Genomic DNA, 22,558 nt, shown 5'->3' on the forward strand with positions numbered 1-22,558 from the left:
GCAATGAGAAGCCCGTGCACTGCAACGAAAAGTAGCCTGCTCTCGCCGCAACTACAGAAAGCCCGCGTGCAGCAACTAAGACCCAACAATGAAGACCCAGTGCAGCCAAAAAAAAAAGTATGGGTAATAGCCAAAGCAATACTCCAAGGAACATTCATGCCCTTAAAGGCACTCACAAAAAAATAAATGGAAAATCAATGAGCAAAGCATTCCTCTCAAGATCTTAAAATCCCCAACACAGAGAAGATAAAGTAAACCTAAGAATAAAGGAATCAGTAATGATAAAAGCAGAAACAAATTGTACAGAAAGCATGCAAACAAAAACAATAGTAAACTTGATTAAGAAATCCCAAACCCAGATCTTTAAAAAGACCAATAAAATAGCAAACACTTGGTCATCTAATCAAGGATAAAAGAAGACACCAATAAATAACTTCAGGGATAAGAAAGAGACATGACCACAGATAAAGAGGAGCTTCAAATGTCTTATGAAAGTTATGTGTAAGACTTGCTTCAATAAATTTTTAAAATCTAGAGAAAAGGGATGATTTTCCAAATAATATGAATTATCAAAATTGACTCAGGAAGATAAGAAAAACCTGACCAGATGGAGAAAAATAGAAGAAATGTTAATAGATGTCAAAGAACTTCCCTTAACAAGAATACCAGGTCCTGCTAGGTTTTTTGTTTGTTTGTGGTTGCTGCTGCTATTTTCATATGGCTATGGAAATGTCCAGTGCAAGGCCTGGTCCATAACAAGTCTTAATAAATGCTTATTTAATGACATGATAAGTAGATAAGACTTAATTGGCAGGCAGGGACAGTATGTGAGGGGCCCAAAAGTTGGGGCTGTGTGTTCAACTGCGTCCTGCAGACAGTGGAAGGCCGGATGGATTATGACAGCAGGGGGACAGGGGGAAGGGAGATGCGGTGGCAGAGGTGGGATGGATGGGGCTGGGAAAATAACAACAACAAACAACAACAACAATAATGGCTGTTTATGTGCTGTGCCAGGTACAGTCATCAAGACACAGAAAGGTAAGTTACTTACCCTTATCACCCTGCAAATATGAGGTTCAAACTCAGGCATTCTGTCTCAATGACTCTTAGTCACTGAGCTATCCAGCCCCAGACGAGCTTGGGGTGTCATCACAGGAAGACTGCAGCGATGGGTGAGGGCTGTTGCCCAAGGGTTCAGCAGTGGGAGCAGAAGGCTGTGAACGCTGTTCATAGAAACATGTTTCCACGTTCCTAATAGGATCCCTGTAGCTTTACTCTCACCGCTTTGGCAAAACCACGTCTGATAAAATGCCTTGTGTCCAGAACATATAAAGAACTCTTACAACTCAATAAGAAGACAATAACCCATTTTTTTTTAACATTTTTTGATGTGGACCATTTTTTTTAAGTCTGTATTGAATTTGTTACAATATTGCTTCTGTTTTATGTTTTGGTTATTTGGCCCCAAGGCATGTGGGATCTTAGCTCCCCGACCAGGGATCGAACCCCCACCCCCTGCATTGGAAGTCGAAGTCTTAACCACTGGACCACCAAGGAAGTCCAATAACCCAATTTTTAAAACCTCACAAAGAATGCCCAATAAGCATATGAAAATATGTACCTCATTAGTCAACCAGTGAAATGCCAATTAACACCACAATGCTCTGCCACTGTATACCCACCGGAACGAATAGAAGTTAAAAGATGGCCAAAAGCAAGTGTTGGGGAGGACGTGAAGTTACTGGAGCCCTCAAATATTAGGAATGAAAATGGTACAGCCCACTTTGGAAAAGAGTTTGGTGGTTTCTTCCAAGGTTAAACATCCACTTGCCACCTGACACCACCTGGCATCACTCCTAGATATTTATCCCACCAAATGAAGACGCAAGTCTACACAAAAGCTCATAATTGAATATTCACAGCAGCTTCATTCATTGTAGCCAAACCTGGAAACCCCCCAAATGCCTATTAGCTAGTGAATGAATAAATGGACACATAGCACATCCCTGCAGTGGACCACGGCTCAGCTGTGGAGAGGTAGGAAGGACTGGCAGACTGCTGATATGTGCACAGCATGATGCAAAGTCAAAGAAGACAGACACAAAACACTGTATTCTCAATGATCCCACTTATATAGAAAAGGCAAAACCAAAGGGACAGAAAACAGACCAGTGGTTTCCAGGGTCTGGGAGTGGAGGCGGTGATTGACACCAAGAGGCTGGATGCACAGCCACCATCAAAAAATCTACAAACAATAAATGCTAGAGAGGGTGTAGAGAACAGGGAACCCTCCTGCACTGTTGGTGGGAATGTAAATTGATACAGCCACTATGGAGAACAGTATGGAGTTCCTTAAAAAACTCAAAACAGAGCTACCGTATGATCCAGCAATCCCACTCCTGGGCATATACCTGGAGGAAACCATAATTCAAAAAGACACATGCACCCCAATGTTCACTGCACTGCAGCACTATTTACAATAGCCAAGACATGGAAGCAACCTAAATGTCCATCGACAGATGAATGGATAAAGAAGATGCCGTACATATATACGATGGAATATTACTCAGCTATAAAAAGGAACGAAATTGTGCCATTTGCAGAGATGTGGATGGACCTAGAGACTGTCATACAGAGTGAAGTAAGTCAGAAAGAGAAAAACAAATATCATATATTAACGCTTATATGTGGAATCTAGAAAAATGGTACTGATGAACTTACTTGCAAAGCATAAATAGAGACACAGGCTTAGAGAACAAATGTAGGGATACCAATGGGGGAAGGGAGGGTGGGATGAACTGGGAGATTGGGATTGACATATATGCACTACTATGTATAAAATAGATAACTAATGAGAACTTACTGTACAGCACAGGGAACTCTACTCAGTGCTCTTTGGTGACGTAAATGGGAAGCAAATCCAAAAAAGAGGGGATCTATGTATACGCGTAGCTGATTCACTTTGCTGTACAGCAGAAACTAACACAACATAGTAAAGCAGCTGTACTCCAATAAAAATTTATTAAAAAGAAAAAGAGGCGGGATGGAGGGAATCTGTTGGGTGACGGGAAGATTCCGTATCTCAACAGTGATGGCAGTTACATAACTGTACACATTTGACAAAACTCATCAGACTGTACACTTAAAAAGGTGAATTTTACTGTATGCATTTTATATCGTCATTTAAAAAAGAAGAGTAGCAGTTGAAGTTGAAGAGAGTCAGGGAACCACATTAGAGGTGGAAAGACACAGGCGCCCGTGCAGAGAGCTGCTGCCTTCCTCAAGCCTCCTTCTGCAGCAGGGTCTCTCCACCCCGAGGAGCCAGGACCCTGGAAGTCATCGTTCCAGCTCCCTCGTGGCACTTGGAGCAGGAGATGGGAGCTGGTGGACACTTGCTACCTACCTGACCTCAGACATGTGATTCATGCCTGCTCCTAGGGGTGAGGGCAGACACTGTTTCTTGCCCCCCACCACTGGTTCCCCTTCTTGCTTGCTCATGGACCCTCCGTTTTGTTTGGGGATCAGGTGGCGACAAGCCCAGCACTGGGGGATGGCCCCATCTGGCCTAAAGCCCACCCATTCTGGAGCTGCCAGGAGGGAGGCACCTGGGGAAGATGCGGCAGCAGAAGGCCCTCCCCTCTTGCATTTGGAGCCTCACTAGGTCTGTTGGTATCCCTTGTGCTGTCATGAGGGGGAGGCGAAAACAGCCAGCACAGCTGACCCAGAGCCTGACATCAGGGTGTCACTGTATTGGGCTGAGAACCACTTCTGGCCTGTTTATTGTGTGAGATTATGAGCCCTATCAGAGAACTCAGTGATAGTTGGGAATCTGGTACAGCCTAATGGACCCAAACTGCCACAGTGGGGACTAACAAGTCATTCGGCTCTGCTGCATGTGAGAAAGCCTAGAGAGGGGAAAGCAAGGGACGGCGGGACACCCATAGGTAATTACCCTCAACAGGGTGGCTCAGGAAAGCCCCCAGGAGGTGAGGCAGAAGCTGGACTTTACTACCTTCGAGGTGATGGAAACCAGCGCTCTGCCGGAAAATGGTTAACAACTGGCTCTCCAGGGGAAAAGACCTGAGTGGAGGAATTGAACAGAGGCACCCCAGCCTCCCTGGAACCTGATCCCCTGACCCTTCTGGGCCACCTCCCGGAGGCTGTGGTTCTGGCAGTGGCCATGTGACAACGGCATGGGGGGCTCTGCTACATGCTCCCCCCGTCGCTCCGGCCCCACCACCTGCAGACAGAGTTGGGGCTGTGTCTGAAAGGATGGAGGGAAACGCCCTGTTCTACCCTCTGACTTACTCCATGGCTAATGGTGCCACTGGTCAAGCTAGGTCTGCTGCTTCTCCCCACGTGGATTCCCCAGGTGGCTGAACTACACTCATGACTTTGCAGCCACTCTGAAAACATGTTGGTGAACAAATTTCCAAGAGCAAGAGCCTACATTCCTTGTTTTAAATGAAAAATAAATGATGCCCATCCAAACGCTCCATCTCATTCTCCAAATATCACTAAAGCTCTCTTTATATACAGCAATCCACCAACAATTTTTGCATACTATAAAGCATTCAAAACATCAACTACCTAATCATTGAACTCTTAAAGAACTCAGCGGTGGCTGTATTTGTATGGAGTACACAGTGGTCCTGCTCACGGCATAACCTATCACGTTATAGATGGTGTTGGTACCTGCCACGATTCCCTTTGCTGGGCACTGCACCTGCTCCCCAGTTGCTCCAATTGGCTGCCAGCAGCTCACAGCTGGACCCTTCTCCTAAGACTTGTCTTCAGTCTATGAAGTCACCCCACCCAGAAATACCTGGAAGGTTATGTGCCTCCGGGATTGGCAGAGAAAATACAGTGTGTCACGCAATACTGGGAACATATATTAAAAATATATTTGTTGTTTATCTGAAATTCAAATGTAACTGGGCATTCTGAATTTTTATTTGCTGAATCTGGCAGCCCTGGCCCTCCCACTGGGACCCCCAGCCAATGACTGCCCAGTACAGGAGCGCAGACCCTGACCGGCCTCAGGAGGGATGACTCACGACGCCATTCATGCTCCAGAGCTCCCCGTGAGATCAGACTGGGGATTGACTTCTGCTGAATCCGAATCTGCCTCCAACCCTGTCTTACCCCAACACCCATGCACCTGGCCTCACCTGAGCACACTCTCTCACAAGTGACCGGTACCGGAAGCCTCGTCGCACACCTTCTGGGACCCTCCTCCTAAGCCCTAAGTTGGTGCCAGGCAGGTCTTAGAAATGAGGTGGGGCTCTGGAAGTGGATTGTTTGCAGCGGGATTGACGAGAGGAGAGGAGCGTCACTGGTGGCAGAAGCAGTACTGGTGGCAGACTTCCACTGATTCTCATGGTGGGGGCAGAGCGCTGATGGAAGGGAAGGCACCGCCCGTGTGATGTCTGGCGCTGAGGGCTCTGGGGGGGGACGTCAGCCTAAGTACTGTGCAACTGAGTGGCTGTTGATAAGTGTCACAATGCACTGGAAAGAGAAAATGCCAGGCTTGGATCTCTTGATTTAAAGCAAAGTGGGAGAGGAGGAGGGTCTCCTGGGCAGTATTTGTCTCCTGCACCCAAAGGCCAACAGAGCTGGAGACCAGATGCAGGACTTAATTGTAAGGGAGCAGTATTTGAACTTCAGAGAGGGCAAGCTTGCTCCGTGAGGGAGGAGTGTGGGCAGTGGTGTGCTGGCCAATGGTTAACAAGTGGCTCTCAGGGATGATGGAGGACGTGGTTGGTAGCATTTTCTTTTTTTTTTTTAAATTTACTTATTTAATTTATTTATTTTTGGATGCATTGGGTCTTCGTTGCTGAGCGCCGGCTTTCTCTAGTTGCGGCAAGCAGGGGCTACTCTTCGTAGCAGCGTGCGGGCTTCTCATTGCAGTGGCTTCTCTTGTTGCAGTTGCAGAGCGTGGACTCTAGGCATGCAGGCTTCAGTAGTTGTGGCATGTGGGCTCAGTAGTTGTGGCTCACGGGCTTAGTTGTTCTGTGGCATGTGGGATCTTCCCAGACCAGGACTCGAGCCTGTGTCCCCTGCATTAGCAGGTGGATTCTTAACCACTGTGCCACCAGGGAAGCTCCTGGTAGCATTTTCTGATTTTCATGGTGTAAGCCCTCCCTCCATGGCCAATTTCAAGCTGCCAACACGGCATCACTGAAGGAGGAGTTGGAAAGAGAGGCAGGTGATTGGCTTTCCGGGTATGTGTAGATGAGCTTGAGAATTTTGAATTCCCAGATTCCCATGCAGCCTCTGCTCTGGGCTTACAGAGTAGCCTTGTTTTGAGAAGGAGGCCTTGTCTCCCTTGACAACAACGCAGAAGTCTCAAAGAGACGATGTATGTCCTTCTCAGGACCTGCCTCTGCCTCTCCCCCTGGCCATATGCACTAATGTCAAATCTCAAAATGGCCAGTTGGGGAAGGCTTGGACCTGCTGAGGGAGGAAAAGAATGATACGCTGAGGTTTCTGCAGGCTCTGGCTAACATGTTCTGGCCGGAAGTGGGAGACTTGACCTGCATGTGCTGGACCAAGGCAGGTAGACTCTAAGGAGAAGGGTAACTTTGCTGACAAGGGAGCATTCACCGGTGATGTAGGATTTAACACCCTGGCAAGAGTCCCAAGAGAGGGTTCCATTACATTGCTGGGGTGGCTCTCAAAGCTTTAAAAAAGCAATGACCCACATTAAAGGAGGTAGAGTCTTACTATATAGCATAGGGAACTATATTCAATATTCTATGATTATCCACAATGGAAAAGAATATTTAAAAATATATATATATGTATAACTGGATCACTCTGCTGTACAGCAGAAATTAACACAACATTGTAAATCAACTATGTTTCAATTTAAAAAAAGGAGGCATAGGGCTTCCCTGGTGGCGCAGTGGTTAAGAATCCGCCTGCCAATGCAGGGGACGTGGGTTTGAGCCCTGGTCCAGGAAGATCCCACATATCGCAGAGCAACTAAGCCCCATGCACCACAACTACTGAGCCTGTGAGCCACAATTACTGAGCCCACGAGCCACAACTACTGAAGCCCCCGTGCCTAGAACCCATGCTCCGCAACAAGAGAAGGCACCACAATGAGAAGCCCGCGCAGCCCCACGAAAAGTAGCCCCCGCTCCCTGAAACTAGAGAGAGCCCGCGCGCAGCAACAAAGATCCAACACAGCCAAAAATAAATAAAAGTTTTTAAAAAAAGTTTAAAAATAAATAAATAAAGGAGGCAGAGGTTCTTGAGTTTATATGGCAGACCGTGGAGGAAGTGATCAAAAGGATAAGAGAAATGGGTATAATAATGATGATCTGCTCTGTAAGACTGGAAAACCCACAAGGTGGCCATACTCCTTGGAAAAGTAGAGGGATACTCTGTTTTCCAAGGCTGTAGGGGACATGCTGATGAGGGGACATCAACAGAAAGGCTCAGAGGGGGCTGTCCTCTGTAGACCAAGGCTGATGGGAGGAGATGTTGTTTCAGAACTACACTCCTTAGTAGCAGTGGGGATGCCAGATCCCTTAATGGCAGAGACCAGAAGCAAAGCAGGAATAATTACCATACTGAGCAGCAAGACTGGCAACCAGAGGGGGTTGGCCTACAGGGATCTAAGGAGAAAGCTGATAGAGTGTTGTATCCTTCGGGCCAAGAAAGGGTGAGCAGAAGGCTGAGGTCAGCCACCCCAGTGGAAAGTTAAGATGGAAAGGCATAGTTTCCAAACCCGACCCTGTTCTCAGGTCCAGAACCCATTGATTGAAAGAGGGACTGAGTCTCCATGAGGAAGGAAGGACCCCGAAACACCACGGCAAGTATATATAATAGGGATATGTGGCTATTTGCCTGAATACACATAATATTCAGATACTTCAATGGCTATTTCATGGCAATTGACATGGATATCTAGGGTCCCAATGTATTACCATGGCTCCCCTGTTAGCAAAGGGGCATACTGGGGTGAGGGGATAAATAGGGTTCTCGCCCTGGTCTGCCTTATGTGGGATCTACTAGTTCCACGGATTCACTCAGTGGCCACTTCCCTGGATCCTGAACATATAATTGGAATGGATTTACTTAGCTATTGGAAGAGCCCTCACAGTGGTTCCTTGATCCATAGAACGAGAACATTTGTAATAGGAAAGGCCAAGTGCAAGCCCTTGAAATTGCCACACACACACACACACACACACACACACACGAGCCAAAAGAAAAGTGTCAAATCCTGGGGAAACGGCAGAAATGATTGCCATTCTTAATGACTCAAAGGGCGCAGGGTGTGGGTCACATCATATGATCATTAAATTCTCCAGTCTGATCCCTGAAAACTGAATGGATCAGAATGGATGGCAGTGGACTGACTACCACACATTCAGTTACACAATTGCAGCTGAAGTGCTGGATATAGTATCTCTTCTAAAACAGATTAACACAGTTTATAGTAGGTACATAGTAGGCAGCTATTAGTCTGGCAAATTTATTGTTCTGGACTGAAAGTACCCCCAAAGTTCATATGTTAAAGCCCTAACCTCCAGTGTGATGGTTTTTAGAGGTGGGGCCTTTGGGAGGTAATTAGGTTTAGATGAGGTCATGAGGGTGGGGCCACCATGATGATATTAGTGTCCTTACAAGAAGAGGAAGAGACGGCAGCTCGAGCTCTCTCCATCATGTGAGGACACAGTGAGAAGGTGGATATTTGCAAGCCAGGAAGAGGGCTCTCACCAGAACCCAACCCTGCTGGTACCCTAATCTCAGACTTCCAGCCTCCAGCACTGCGAGAAATCAATGTCTGCTATTGAAACCACCACCCATACTGAAGCTATGGTATTTTGTTATGGCAGCCCAAGCGAAGGCATTCATTGTTTTACAATTCCCTTCAGGAAGGAAGAGCAGAAGCAGTTTGCGCCCACATGAGATGGATAACAGTATTCAGTCACAGTCTTGCTCCAAATGATGTGAATTCTCCTGCCCTCTGTCACAGTACAGTCCCAAGACACCTAAACCATCTGGTCTACACAGACCACAGAACATTATATTGACTCACCATATTGATGACACCATGCTAGTTGGACCCACCGAGCAAAAGCGGCAAGTACCATGGATGTCCTGGCGAGGTACACCAGGAAAAGACTCAGGGGCCTGCCACATCAGTGCCATGTGAGGGGCCCAGTGGTCTGCACATGCCAAGGACAACTGCTTTCAAGTGAGCAACAAATGATGTGCCTTCTTCTCTTATCGCTAAGAAAGGTGCACAGTGCTTGACAGGCCCCTTCAGATTTTGGAAGCAGCATATTCTGCCCTTGGCAATACTGTTCCAGCCTATTTACTGGATGAAACAGAAGGCTGACAGTTTAAGCGGAGACAGAGAAAGAAAGGGCTCTGCAGCTAGTCGGCCACAATCAGCCCTGACTCTGAGGCCATGTGACGCGGCAGCCCTGATACTTGAGGTGTTACACTGTGTGAAGTGTGATAAACCCCCAGAGGAGGGTCACAGACCAGAACCCGGGCTCTGCACCAAGGTCCTGCCAACTGCAGCAGAGAACCAAACACCACTTGAAAGGCAGCTCCTGGCCTGTCACCGGGCATAGGTAGAGACAGAGCATCTGACCATGGGACATCGAGTGACCACGTGGCCAGGACTGCCCGTCATGAGCTGAATGCTGTCAGAGCTGCTAAGTCATCAGATCGGGCAGGCCCTGCAGCCATCCATCATAAGATGGAAGTGGGGCATCTGCAACCAGGCTCAAGCAGGTCCAGCTGCAGGAACAGCTGGCCCAGACCCACCTGTCACCTACCACTCCTGCACCGATGCCCCCGTGCCCCTCTCTCAGCTCACAGATGGCCTTCCCTTTGCCTGGCTGTGGAGGAGGGCAAAAATCCACCCACGCTTGGTCCACGGACAGGTCAGCTTGGCCAAGCTGGGTTGGTACAAGCTGGGAGTGGACTTCTGCTGCACCGCAGTCCCACTCAGGGGTGGCCCCAGAAGACAGCGGTGAGGGGAAATCCTCTCAAGAGGCAGAGTGTGGGGCCGGGCACCCAGTGACTCACTTTGTGAGGAGAGAGAAGTGGTCCAAAGGTCAAGGTACGCAGAGACCATGGACAGGGGTGAATAGCTTAGCTGGAAGGAGAGAGATTAAGAGGACTGGGGACAGGAGAGGTGTGGGGAGGAGGCGTATAGATAAATCCAGGTGCATGGGAGTTACTGCCTGTGAGAAACCATCTGCTAGAGAAGAGGCACTAAATAAGCACGTGGAGGACTGACCAGCAGCTCCTTACGTCAGCTCAGTGTTTACACGATGCCCTCACAAACCAATAACAGTGGTGGCGGAGGTGGAAGCATAGGCTCCCTTTTGCCAAGACTGATCTAGCTTTTGCTGCTGTCAAATGTGTGACCTGCCAATATCAGAGACCGACCCTAAACCCCTGGTGTGACACTGTTCCTCCAGGAGACCAACCAGCCACGACTCGGTGACAGGTTGACTACCCTGGGCCCTTCCCTCTCTGGAAGGGGCAACAGTTCATCTGATATTCCAGGCACGCATCTGCCTTTCCTACATTCAGTGTTTCAGCCTGTTCCACCAACTGAGGAACCACAGAATGTCTGATCTACTGATATGAGATCCTCCACAACACGATCGCAGATGAAGGGCCCCTTCATGGCAAAGGAGGCTTGGCAGATAGCACACGGTCCACGGGATCCACTAGTCCTCCCACCTAGAAGCTGCCCCCCTTATACAGTGGTCACACAGCCTCCTGAAGGTACAACTGAGCTGTCAGCTTGAAGATACTCCCCTATAGAAGGGGCAGGTGACCTCCAGGGTGCAATGTCCTCTTTAATGGCCACTGGGTGATGCTGTGTTCCTAGAAGGTAAAATACATGGGTCTGGGAACCACAGGCTCTTCATCACTCCCCCTGACCCATCTGGGGAACTTGTTCTTTCTGTACCCACCACCTTAGGTTTTGTGGGCCTAGACGTCCTGGTTCTCAAGGGAGGGCTGCTTCCAGTAGAGGTACAAGAAGAGTCCCGCTAAATTTAAAGCTGTAATTGTGACCTGCTCACCCATGCTCCTTGTGCCGGTAGCCAGGCAGGCAGAGGACAACAGCCAAGGCCAAGGAGCTCGACTGGGTACAGTGAAGGGCACTGGGTCTGGGGTGGCTGGAGTGTGGCTGCAGATTTCAGGCCTTGAGGCTAAAATCTGGGCCGCCCCATGAGGGTCTGGCTCTGCGCTGAGGCCACGGGAGGTTCTGTGCAGGGAAGGCACGCCTGGAATTGGGCTCAGATGGCTCACTCTGGAAGCAGTGGGAAAAGTGGGCTTGCAAGCTGAGGACCTGGAGTGGGACGGCCAGCGGAGCCAGGCGTGGGGGCGAGGATGGTAGGGCGGAAGGGCTGCTGGGGCCAGCTGGCCAAGGGGCACACAGCAAGGACGGGCTATGCAAGACAAGAGCCCAGAGCAGGCCTGTGAGTGTCTTGGTGAGTGGAGCTGGGTTGCGCGGGGGCCACGCTGCTGTTAGGACAGGCATGGACGGGGGTCAGGCCGGGTGTGCCCAGAACAGGACCCTTGTCCTGCGTCCCTACACCAGCCCTCTGACTCCTGAAGGCGGCTGATTCTAGTATCTCGGGCAGCTAGCGCCTCGGGCTGGGCCGGTCAGATTGCGCGTACCCTGTGGCTCTCCAGTGGGTTCGTGGTCCCAACAGAGCCCTGAGGAGTCCTTCCTGGGAATCGTGTCTAGCGGGAACTCACAGGGAAGAGCTCTCCTTTCCCTCTGGTTATAAGGCTGTAAGGCTGTGAGCCTGGAGCTCCATCGTCAGGTGGGGAGAGTGACGCCAGCCCCAGACAGAGGTGGACAGAGGGGCCTTGGCTGCCTTTGAGTCTCAGGTCCTGCTCCCCAGAGCTGTCCTACCCTCAGCACATGGAGCTCGGTCCCATCAGGCCAGTCCAGCCCCTCTTTGCTTCCTCTGGTTCCACTGAGTTTGCGTTGCTTATGGCCAGGGATTCCTGACGATTCCCTGGGTGACCACCTGTCAGAGTGGCTGTGACCTGTGCTATTGAGGGCGGTAGCCACTGGCTACATGTGGCTCTTGGGCACTTGAAACGTGGCAAGTCCACACTGGGAGATGCTGTACGTGGAAAATACACATGGCTTTGGAAAGCAATATGAACCATAGCGTGTGAAATATTTCATTGACAGTTTTTATGTAGATTACACATTTCAATGATAATATTGGTTTTGTTTTTTCTTGGCCGTGCTGCGCAGCTTGCAGGATCTTAGTTCCCCAACCAGGGATGGAACCTGGGCCCTCAGCAGTGGAAGTACAGAGTCCTAACCACTGGACCGCCAGGGAAGTCCCAATAATATTCTGTTTATAGTGGGTTAAATAAAGCATTATGAAAATTAATCTCTCTACTTCTTTTTACTTTTGTAATGTGCCTACTAGAAAACGCTGCGTTTCCCCCGGACAGTGCTGTGCAGGGTTATGTGCCTGCATTGGAGGGAAGGCTGACTGAGGGTCACCCATCAGACACAAGCAGAGCACTTGGCCGTGGACAAGGGGAAAGGCAGGGGACTCCTGGCTCTTCCTGGCGGTGCTGTCCCTTCATCCTCACGGACCAGAAGCGTCAAGTCCTTGCCCCTCCCCTAGGAAAGTGGTTTTCTCCTGTGCTGCAGGGCCTCATGACCCAACGTGTCCCGTCCTGAGTGTTCTTCCTGCCTCGAAACCCTCATGGGCACATCCCATCTGGGCTGGCTTCCCCCACAGGCCCCTGTGCAGCATCCCTTCTCGCTGGCCTTCCTGGCCAACCCACCTGGAAAAGATTGAAAAGGAAGGGCGTGCCGTGCACCTCATCCCAAACTCCCTAAGATGTCCAGGAGCCACTTGCCCTGGTTCTCAGTCCCTTCCTTCTGCTGTTTATGGGCCCCCAGGCCCTCCCCTAGCCTGGTCTCTCCTGCCCTCCACTGGGCCACGCAGGAGACTGGTACCAATTCCTGAACGTAGGGAAAATGCAGGCTGTGACCTTGCACGGGTCTGGGCTTGGGCAGCCTCCTCTTTTGCCCTCCTCAGGGCTGCCCAGGAGGGGGAATAGCTCTGTGTGGTCTGCTTTATAAGATTTTGATTAAAAGTGTCAGAATTTTTCTTTTTTTTGGCTGCGCCCCACGGCATGCGGGATCTTAGTTCCCTGACCAGGGATCGAACCTGTGCCCACTGCGTGGAAGCGCAGAATCTTAATCAGTGGACCGCCAGGGGAGTCCTAAAAGTGTCAGAATTTGATTAAAAGCGTGTGTGCAGTCGGGGCGGGTGTGGGGGGGCGGATATCTACAGCTGCAAAGAAAAAGTCCTCAAAGCCAGTGAGCCAAAGGGTGAGGCAGGCGGGCGGGGCTGTGCCCGTCACTGAGCTGGGGGTGGGGGCAGGGAGGCAAAGCCACCCCCTCAAGAATTCCTAGTCCCTGGAGTCTGTGAAATGTGGCCTTACATGGCAAAAGGGATGTGGCAGCTGTTAAGAACCCTGAGATAGGGAGATGGTCCGGGATTATCCCGTGGGCCCAATGACATCATAAGCATCCTTAGAAGAGGGAAGGGGGAGGCAGGAAGGTCAGAGAAGAAGATGTAATGACAATGACGGAAGCAGAGATCGGAGGGATGGAGGACGCAGGGTGAGGACTCTGTATCTTCTGGAAGGGGATGCATCGCGTTCCTCCTTCAATCTGTCTACTTGTGGGACTTCTCTGCACTTCTACTCACAGTGGAAGTGTTGTTCTGGAAAGGTCGGCGCTCGGTTACCTAGCATGAGGGCCCCGCCCTGCTCACGCCTGCAAGAGGCGCACACTCAGGGGCTCACACCCATACAGCAGCCCAGGGAGGCACTGTACAGGAGGGGAAACTGAGGTCTGGAGGGATTTCAAAGTCGCCGAAGGCCACCCTGCTGGAAAGGGGAAGAGTGAGGTTGAGCCTGCAGCCCAGCCAGGCACAGGCTGGGAGCAGAGGGCAGTCCTTGGAGGTGGAGCTGGCCTCCTTCCCTTCTGGGTGCCCAGACCAGTTCTGCTTTCTGGGGAGTGCTAACGAGGGAGGGTCTTTATCTCCTCCCGCCCCTCACCTCCCCTGGGGGCCAAGGATGGATCTGCTGGGTCCTTACAGGCCGGAAGCACTCCACCCAGGTCTGTTGCTGATGCCCTGTGAGGGACAAGACAGACGGGCTCCAGGCTAGGCATTTACAACCAGCCTCCTGTTTGCACTTCAAAATAGAAATAACGACAGAAGCAAGGTAAACAGCCAGGCTTTGTCTCCTGAAGACACTTTAAGATAACGGTCCTGGCAGGAGCAGAGAGGGGCTAAACGCTGTTTGAGTGAAGGATCAAGAGGTCACATATTTCCCATCCTTGGGGCAAGGGAGACACTACACATGCGCAGAAAGGCTCCCTGGGGGTCAAAATGGAGGGGGCGCTACCCCATAATATGTGATGCCAAGGCCCCCCCATAGGCCTCTGGGCTGGAACCCATCATGAAAGAAAGTTGCGCACACACGTTGGGGAGGTCCTAGGGCAGGACAGGTGTGGAAAAAGAAACCAGGTAATTGGCCAAAGGTAAACAAAGACCCGGAAGAACTGCCCTATAGGAATGCTTTAACCGCTTCTTTACTGCTCTCCCCCTCATTAGGGAGGACGCCCACACCCTTGCTCGCCGGGTGTGCATCTCTGCCTTACTTCTGTCTCAACTAAACAAACGGTTTCTCTGTGTGCTCTCCCACTTGTTGTACTGTGTCTCTAATAGTCAACTTGTACCCGTTTTTACAGTTTTTGCCTCCTTGAGAAATGCAGTTTTCACTGGGGGCAAGGGCCAGGGGAATTTTGTTTCTAGCCTCTAGCCCCTGGTGGTCTAGCAGCTAGGATGCCTGGTTTTGATCCAGGCTGCCCAGGTTCAATTCCTGGGCAGGGAACTAGATCTTGTTTCAAGCCACCACTCACTGCCATCTCTCCGAGATCAAACAGGTCTCCTGCCTGGGCAGGGTGGCTGGCACAGTGGGCCGAGGGATGGGCAAGCCCAGGGTGCCCAGCGTGGAGGACCACAGCCTGTGCCAAGCTGGCTCACCACTCAACACCCAGGGTCCTGCCCAGGGCTCAGGGGTCTGCTGAGCTGTGTGTGGCAGGGGTGTGTTGGAAGGTCAGCAGGCATCTACAGACATTCACAGAACATAAGGCCGTGGTCCTAAATGTGCTTCCGCAAGCACACTATGCTAGGACACCTTAGAGGGGCGGGAGCAAAGGAGACAGTGTAGGCACTATCAACCCCGGAGCAGTGAGCAGTGGTGGCCAGAGCCCTGGGGCCTCTCAGAAGCTCCTGGTCCCTGCGTCCCCATCTGATCGACCTCCAGCTACACCTCACAGAAGTCTCCACACCCAGCCTAGGCGGCACACGCTGCTATTGCCCCATTTTGCAGACCAGGCGGGTGAGGCCCAGAGCCGCGCAGATCTCACCAGGCCTCGAGGGAGCTGGCTCCAGAGCCCATGCAGGCTCTGCCCTCTCCAGGGGCCACCTCTGGGCTCATGAAGTCACTGCCTAAGAACACATGCTCTCACTGAACCCAGGTCTCCATCACTCACCCTGTGTGACTTCAGCAACTCATGGGGCTTCTCTGCCTGTAAAGCCCTCCTCTGTGAAATTAGGGGCAGGGCAGCCTCCGAGAACCATCGCCAAGAACAGCCAGTGGTTGAGCAGTGGGCAGACCTGGCCGGCGGGGACTTGGCAGCAAGGGCCCATCGCTGGGGCTCTTCCCCTCGGTGAGACTCTTGCTTGGGTCCAGCACCAGTGGGGGAGACTTGGAAGACCTGCCCGCTGCCGCCAGCTGGGCAGGTGCAGCCTGGTGGGGGGCAGCCGAGGGGGGAAGAGCAGATATGGATTGAGCGAGACATGTGAAGAGCAAGTGCAGGGATGGGAAGGGGGCAGTGATCGAGAGCAGGGCAGCAGCGGGCCCTGAGGCATCGGGGCCCAGGGGCAGCCGGCCGCCCACCCGGAAGGGTGGGTTCTCTGGCATGGTCTGCCCGCACACCTGACCCTTTGTCCCCCTTACCCCGCAGGACCACTCGTGTTCTGGGTACACACTCTGGCCTTCATGGCCTCTGCAGCCCCGCTCCCCCCAGTGCCCCTCCCAATCACCTCCCTTCGGTTTAGAACATGGCTGGGCTGTCAGCACCAAGGCAATTCCCACTGGTTCCAGCAGCTGGTGGGACCCCCGGCACCCAGCTTGGCGTCCGGGAGCTGCCCTGCGGGGAGCCTGTGGGAGGCTCAGAGCCCAAGCACCCTGGCCCGCCCCAGCCCTCAGGACGGGACCTTCTGGCATCAATGGCCGGAGGATGAGCCAGACTGGCTTTCTCAGGGGCCAGGGAGAGGCCTGGGCCAGGAGCCCAAGTCTCGTGGAGAGGAGAGCCCAAGACCCAAAGAGAGAAAATGTGAACATGTGTCCGAAAAGCAAAAAAGACAAAAAAAAGACCATCTGAATCAGGGGGAAGTGGTCTATATTCTGGGGTGGAAGGTTCATCTCTCCCCAAGTCAAAACCCCCATGGTGCTTTTTATGAAACTTGACAACTGGCTTTCAACTTCACTGAGAAAGGGGAGGCAGGAGCCGGCACCACAACTGTATCTGAAATGCGAGTGGCTTTAGTGAGGGATTCCTTAGAGCAGAAGTAAACAAGCAGAAATGGACCCTCATCAGGCACATGTACTTGCTGGAACTTCGTCCCATAAAGCTGGCTTCTCTAAACAGCTCGATGGCCTGTACACAAACTGGTCACCAGGAAACGGCTGCTCTTTCAGAAATAAAGGAATAGAATACGTGGCGCAAGAGAGGAGATGGTGGTGGTCAGACGACCAGGGGCCTTGGTGGACGCCAAGAAGCTTCCTGGGAGGCCCCTGGAGGCTGAGGAGGGAAGTGGCCTGGAAGAGGAGGACGTGGGCTCAGCAGGGAGCCCTGTGCTGAGCAGAGGAGGGGCCCGAGGGGACTCCAGTCTGGAAGGAAACTGGGCAGTGGGCAGACCCAGCCCTGAGGGACTGATGTGGGAGGCAGCAGGCTTGGGGGGGATGAGGGGGCCTCTTCTCAATGTGCACCCAGCCTGAGACAGAGAGAGGGACAGAGACACAGAGAAGCAGTGAGAGACACACAGAGAGAGACACAGTGACAGCGAGACACACACACACAGATGAAGAGACAGAGAGACAGACCTAGAGAGACACAGAAAGAGAGGGAAAGAAAGAGAGGCAGAAATAGACAAAGAGAGAGAGATAGGGAGATAGAGACACACACAGAGAGACGCAGAGACAGAGACAGAGAGACAGGAGAAGGAGAGAGACAGAAAAAGAGAGAGAGACAGAGGAAGAGCCGCGTCCTCCTGAGGATCAGCGCCCACCCATGAGACGGGAAGTGAGGTGAAGGTGGAGGGGCTGGGCCAGGCTAGGCCTGCCCCGCTGTCGCCGGGATGGGGACACATGGGGAACACGCCTGGGCTGTCCCCAAAGGCTGCAGCGCAGCCCACAGTGGGGGCCCCAGAACCTTCTCTGGAGGGCCGCCCTTGAATGCAGCTCTCACGTCGCTTGCCTCAGGTGGCTTCAGGGCAGCTCGGCAGAAATGGGGGAGGCGGCCGAGAGCACTCTGTGCCTCTCCCCCGCTCCCACCCTCCGGTGCTGCTGCTGCAGGAGCAGGCGTGGGCCTGGCTGGGTCTGCACCGTCTCACTGCCGGGTCCCCTTGGCCTGCTCCTGACCCGAGAAGCCCGACGATGACGCCTCTCCAGAGCACAGTCATGCTGGGGATTTTAATGCTCTTCCTGAGGCGCCTGGACCCTGAGGCCTGGGACACAGGCAGCTTGCTCAGCTCTCCTGGGGCAGTCTCTGCTCCACGGCCTCCCAGCCCAGCCCCGTCACGGGACCACAGGGACAATGTCTCACACTGCTCAGAGCCAGAGGCTCCTGGCCGAGAGGGGCCCACGGCAGGCAGGCACAGCCCCAGCCCCTGCTGCTGAATCCACACCAGCCACGGGGAGCCTGGTTCCCCCCACACTCAGGGTCTTATCACCGCTCTGCTCAGCGGAGCCATCTGCTCCTCCCTGCATAGGCCCCTTTCCCAGAACACCTGCTTGGGGCCCACCTGGAGCTTCGCGTCCTCCTGAGCATCTGGCAGTAGCAAGGTCTCCAAGGGGCTTGGGGGGCAGGGCATCTCTCCTGCTGGGGCCCCAGATCCGCTGGGACAAGTCCTGCCAGGGAACCTGGATGCGCATGCCTGCCAAGTGATGCAGACTCACCCCATCTCTGAGCCTTCTCCTTCAGCAGCGAAGTGCCCAGGGCAGCTGAGGGGGGCTGACTGGAGGGAGGTCAGTGCCCCCTATGGCTCTCACCCCCACCCCTCATGCTATAGACTGAATTGTGTCCCCCCAAATTCATATGTCGAAGCCCTAACCCCCAGTGTATGGTGTCAGGAGGTGGGGCCTTTGGGAAGTGATTAGGGTTAGATGAGGGCATGAGGGTAGAGCCCCCACAAGAGGAAGAGATCAGAGTGCTCTCCTTCCCCCCCTGCAACTATGTGAAGACACAGCAGGAAGGCAGCCATCTGCAAGCCAGGAAGGGAGCCCTCCCCAGAATCTGACCATGATGTCACCCTGATCTCAGACTTCCAGTGTCCAGAACTGTGAGGAAGCAGTGTCTGCTGGTTAAGTCACCCAGATGGCAGCTGGGCAGACTAAGACACCTGGAGTGTTACCTTCCCAGCTTTCCTCCTGAAAAGTGCTCCCTAAACCCACCACATAAGGCAAACTGTACCGGCTCTAGAGCCCCCATCGCTCCTGCCCACCAGCAGAAGGGCACAGATGAGGGAGGGGGAAGAATAGACCAGGAGCTTCCAACGTGGCTCCCAGGACCCAATTTCAGGTCTCCTAGAAGTTGTGGCCATCAAGAGATAGAACTCCATAGCAACCTAAATGTCCACTGACAGATGACCAGATAAAGAAGACATGGTACACATATACACTGGAATATTACTCAGCCACAAAAAAGAATGAAATAATGCCATTTGCAGCAACATGGATGGACCTAGAGATTATCATACTAAGTGAAATAAGTCAGATAGAGAAAGACAAATATCTTATGATATCACTTATATGTGGAATCCAAAAAAATGGTACAAATGAACTTATTTATAAAACAGAAATAGACTCACAGGCATAAAAAACAAACTTATGGTTACCAAAGGGGAAAAGGGAAGGAGGGATAAATTAGGAATTTGGGATTAACAGATACACACTGCTATATATAAAACAGATAAACAACAAGCACCTACTGTATAGCACAGGGAACTATATTTCTTATGTTGTAATAACCGATAATGGAAAAGAATCTAAAAAAGGATATATGTATCTGAATCACCTTGCTGTATACCTGAAACATTGAAAATTAACTATACTTCATTAAAAACAATTTTTTAAGGAAAAAGATGATATTTTTAACCCATTTACAGATGATAAAACTATGGGGAAAAAAAGAGAGAGCTCCATGCCAAGGGAATGACTCTGTGGTGGAGTTCCACAGCCGCAGGCTGGAGGGGAGAAGAAGCAGCATCAGTAGGAGCGGGCCTGCCCCCAAGGAGCTCTAGAAAAACCACGTAAGAAGCTGCCATCCCCCCAGGGAAGCCACTGAAAACGGTACTGAGGCCACACACTCTTGCAGATTATAGGGGGATGACCACAGGTGATCCGACAGGTACAGAGGCAAGATGAACCAGAGAAACAGAAATGGCAAAACCAGGACTTCCCTGGTGGCACAGTGGTTAAGCATCCGCCTGCCAATGCAGGGGACAGGGGTTTGAGCCCCAGTCCGGGAAGATCCCACATGCCACGGAACAACTAAGCCCGTGTGCCACAACTACTGAGCCTGCACTCTAGAGCCTGCGAGCCACAACTACTGAAGCCCGTGTGCCTAGAGCCCGTGCTCTGCAACAAAGAGAAGCCACTGCAATGAGCAGCCTGCGCACTGCATCGAAGAGTGGCCCCCGGCTCGCTACAACTAGAGAAAGCCCGCGCGCAGCAGCGAAGACCCAACACAGCCAAAAATAAATAAATAAATACATAAATTAGAAAAGAACGAGCAAAACCAGCAGCACTGCAGTTCCCTCCAAAGCAACCTGAACGCTCTCCTCCTGGGAGCCTGTGTGGATACAGCCCCAGCCAACCACTCCAGGCTACACGCTGGCTTGGGGTGGGTGTATCACTTCCCAGGGATGCAGAGCTGGACCTGGGTGGGCCTGGCAGCGAAACCTCAGATCCTTAGGACGGCCCTGAAACCAAGCTGAAGCACCCCCACCCCGCTCCCCCAGCCCCCAGACAAGAGGTGGGTCCTCTGGGCAGCTAGGACAGACGGGAGGGGTGTGGACGTCACAGCCCCACGCCTCCGTTGTCTGGCCCTGGCACCTTGCTAGCTGGCACTCTAAGGGCAGCCGGCACAGGCCTAAGACAAGCGAAAAAAATCAGTAATACTCAGGCCCTCTTTCTTTAGAAATTTGGCATTTTGCTCATCATAATTTTTCGCATGGATTTTGATTCTTTAGAATTTGAATTAGAATATTATTTATCTTGATGACTGATGTTTTTGGTACCCCCTAAGGCACGTGCCAGAGGCAGTGCCTCCCTCTCCTCTCTGCCCTGACAAGGCTGTCAGTGAAACACCCTTCCGTCCCCCACCAGCGATCTGGAACCAGCCTGGCTCCTGAACGGGGGTCGGCACACCGCATGTGTGGAACAGAAACGGTTTACCGCGTGGAGCATTGTGTCCCTGGGACAAAGGAGAAGGGGGCGTGGGCCAGCCCCAGTCTGACGTGGTGGCCTCCCCACACCAGCTCCCCACGGCGAGCCACAGGCCCCACCTCTCACTGTCGCCACGCTAGCTCTCTGCTTGTGCCAAAGACCCCGCCTCCCTTCTCCCCAGCTGGCCTCCACGGCCCCTTTGCGTAGGATTTCTCATCCAAACTCCGGTCATCGGCCCAGGAACCAGCAGACGTGGGCTTCCTGCTGCCTGCAGCTGCGGGCACCCCGACCCAGGCTGGTTGTTTTTCTCCCAACATCATTAGCTCTGCCAGGAGCAGAACGAGCCCAGTGTTTATGCTGACCTTGTCATTTCACAGAAGAAGGAGAAGAAAAGACATGTGAGGAGGAAACCATGCCAAAGGGACTGGATATGGGCCCTCTCCTCCGTCTCCCCCGCCCCGCCTGGCTTGGGGGAGCAGGCAGGCTCTTCCTTCTGCCCTGTCACCAGCCCTGGCTCCGCTCGCGCACAGGGCTGGCTCAGAAGACGTCTGGATTTTTCTTTGCTTTGGAAAAAGTAACTGCTCTCAACTCCTCACCAGGAGCAACAGCCCTGAGGCTTCTTAGGAAAAGATTCCTGCAGGGAAGCGCAGGCATCTGAGACCTTTCGTGATGTCTGTTGAGTCTTGCCTCATGGCTGGGCAGTTGGTTCTGCCACCAAGATCCCAGGCCCCAAGCCCCCCAGCTGGGGCTCTAAACTCCCCGGACCCTCTTCCCAACAGAGGTCACCTCCCGGGCCTCCTGGCAGCCTGTGACTTCCAGGTCACAGGGCCGGAGTCTGGAGCAGTAGGGAGAGGACCTGGTTTGCCCAATGAAGTCACTGTCTCAACTGGACAGCTACATGTAAAAGAATGAAATTAGAACACTCCTTAACACCATACACAGAAATAAACTCAAAATGGATTAAAACCTAAATGTAAGGCCAGACACTATAAAACTCTTAGAGGAAAACATAGGCAGAACACTCTATGACATAAATCACAGCAAGATCCTTTTTGACCCACCTCCTAGAGAAATGGAAATAAAAACAAAATAAACAAATGGGACCTAATGAAACTTAAAGGCTTTTACACAGCAAAGGAAACCATAAACAAGACGAAAAGACAACCCTCAGAATAGGAGAAAATATTTGCAAATGAAGCAACTGACAAAGGATTAATCTCCAAAATTTACAAGCAGCTCATGCAGCTCAATAACAAAAAAACAAACAACCCAATCCAAAAATGGGCAGAAGACCTCAGTAGACATTTCTCTAAAGAAGATATACAGATTGCCAACAAACACATGAAAGGATGCTCAACATCACTAATCATTAGAGAAATGCAAATCAAAACTACAGTGAGATATCATCTCACACCGGTCAGAATGGCCATCATCAAAAAATCTAGAAACAATAAATGCTGGAGAGGGTGTGGAGAAAAGGGAACACGCTTGCACTGCTGGTGGAAATGTGAATTGATACAGCCACTATGGAGAACAGTATGGAGGTTCCTTAAAAAACTACAAATAGAACTACCATATGACCCAGCAATCCCACTACTGGGCATATACCCTGAGAAAACCATAATTCAAAAAGAGTCATGTACCAAAATGTTCATTGCAGCACTATTTACAATAGCCAGGACATGGAAGCAACCTAAACGTCCATCAACAGATGAATGGATAAAGAAGATGTGGCACATATATACAATGGAATATTACTCAGCCATAAAAA

General features: G+C 51.7%; 1 protein-coding gene across 1 annotated transcript in view; it reads right to left on the minus strand.

Annotated features, from left to right (window-relative positions):
• GCK (glucokinase) overlaps positions 1–22,558 on the minus strand; it is a 55,438-nt gene that overhangs the window by 23,776 nt on the left and 9,104 nt on the right. The window lies entirely within an intron of this gene.

Source organism: Globicephala melas, chromosome 9 (assembly GCF_963455315.2).
Source record: "Globicephala melas chromosome 9, mGloMel1.2, whole genome shotgun sequence".
Classification (NCBI taxonomy): domain Eukaryota; kingdom Metazoa; phylum Chordata; class Mammalia; order Artiodactyla; family Delphinidae; genus Globicephala; species Globicephala melas.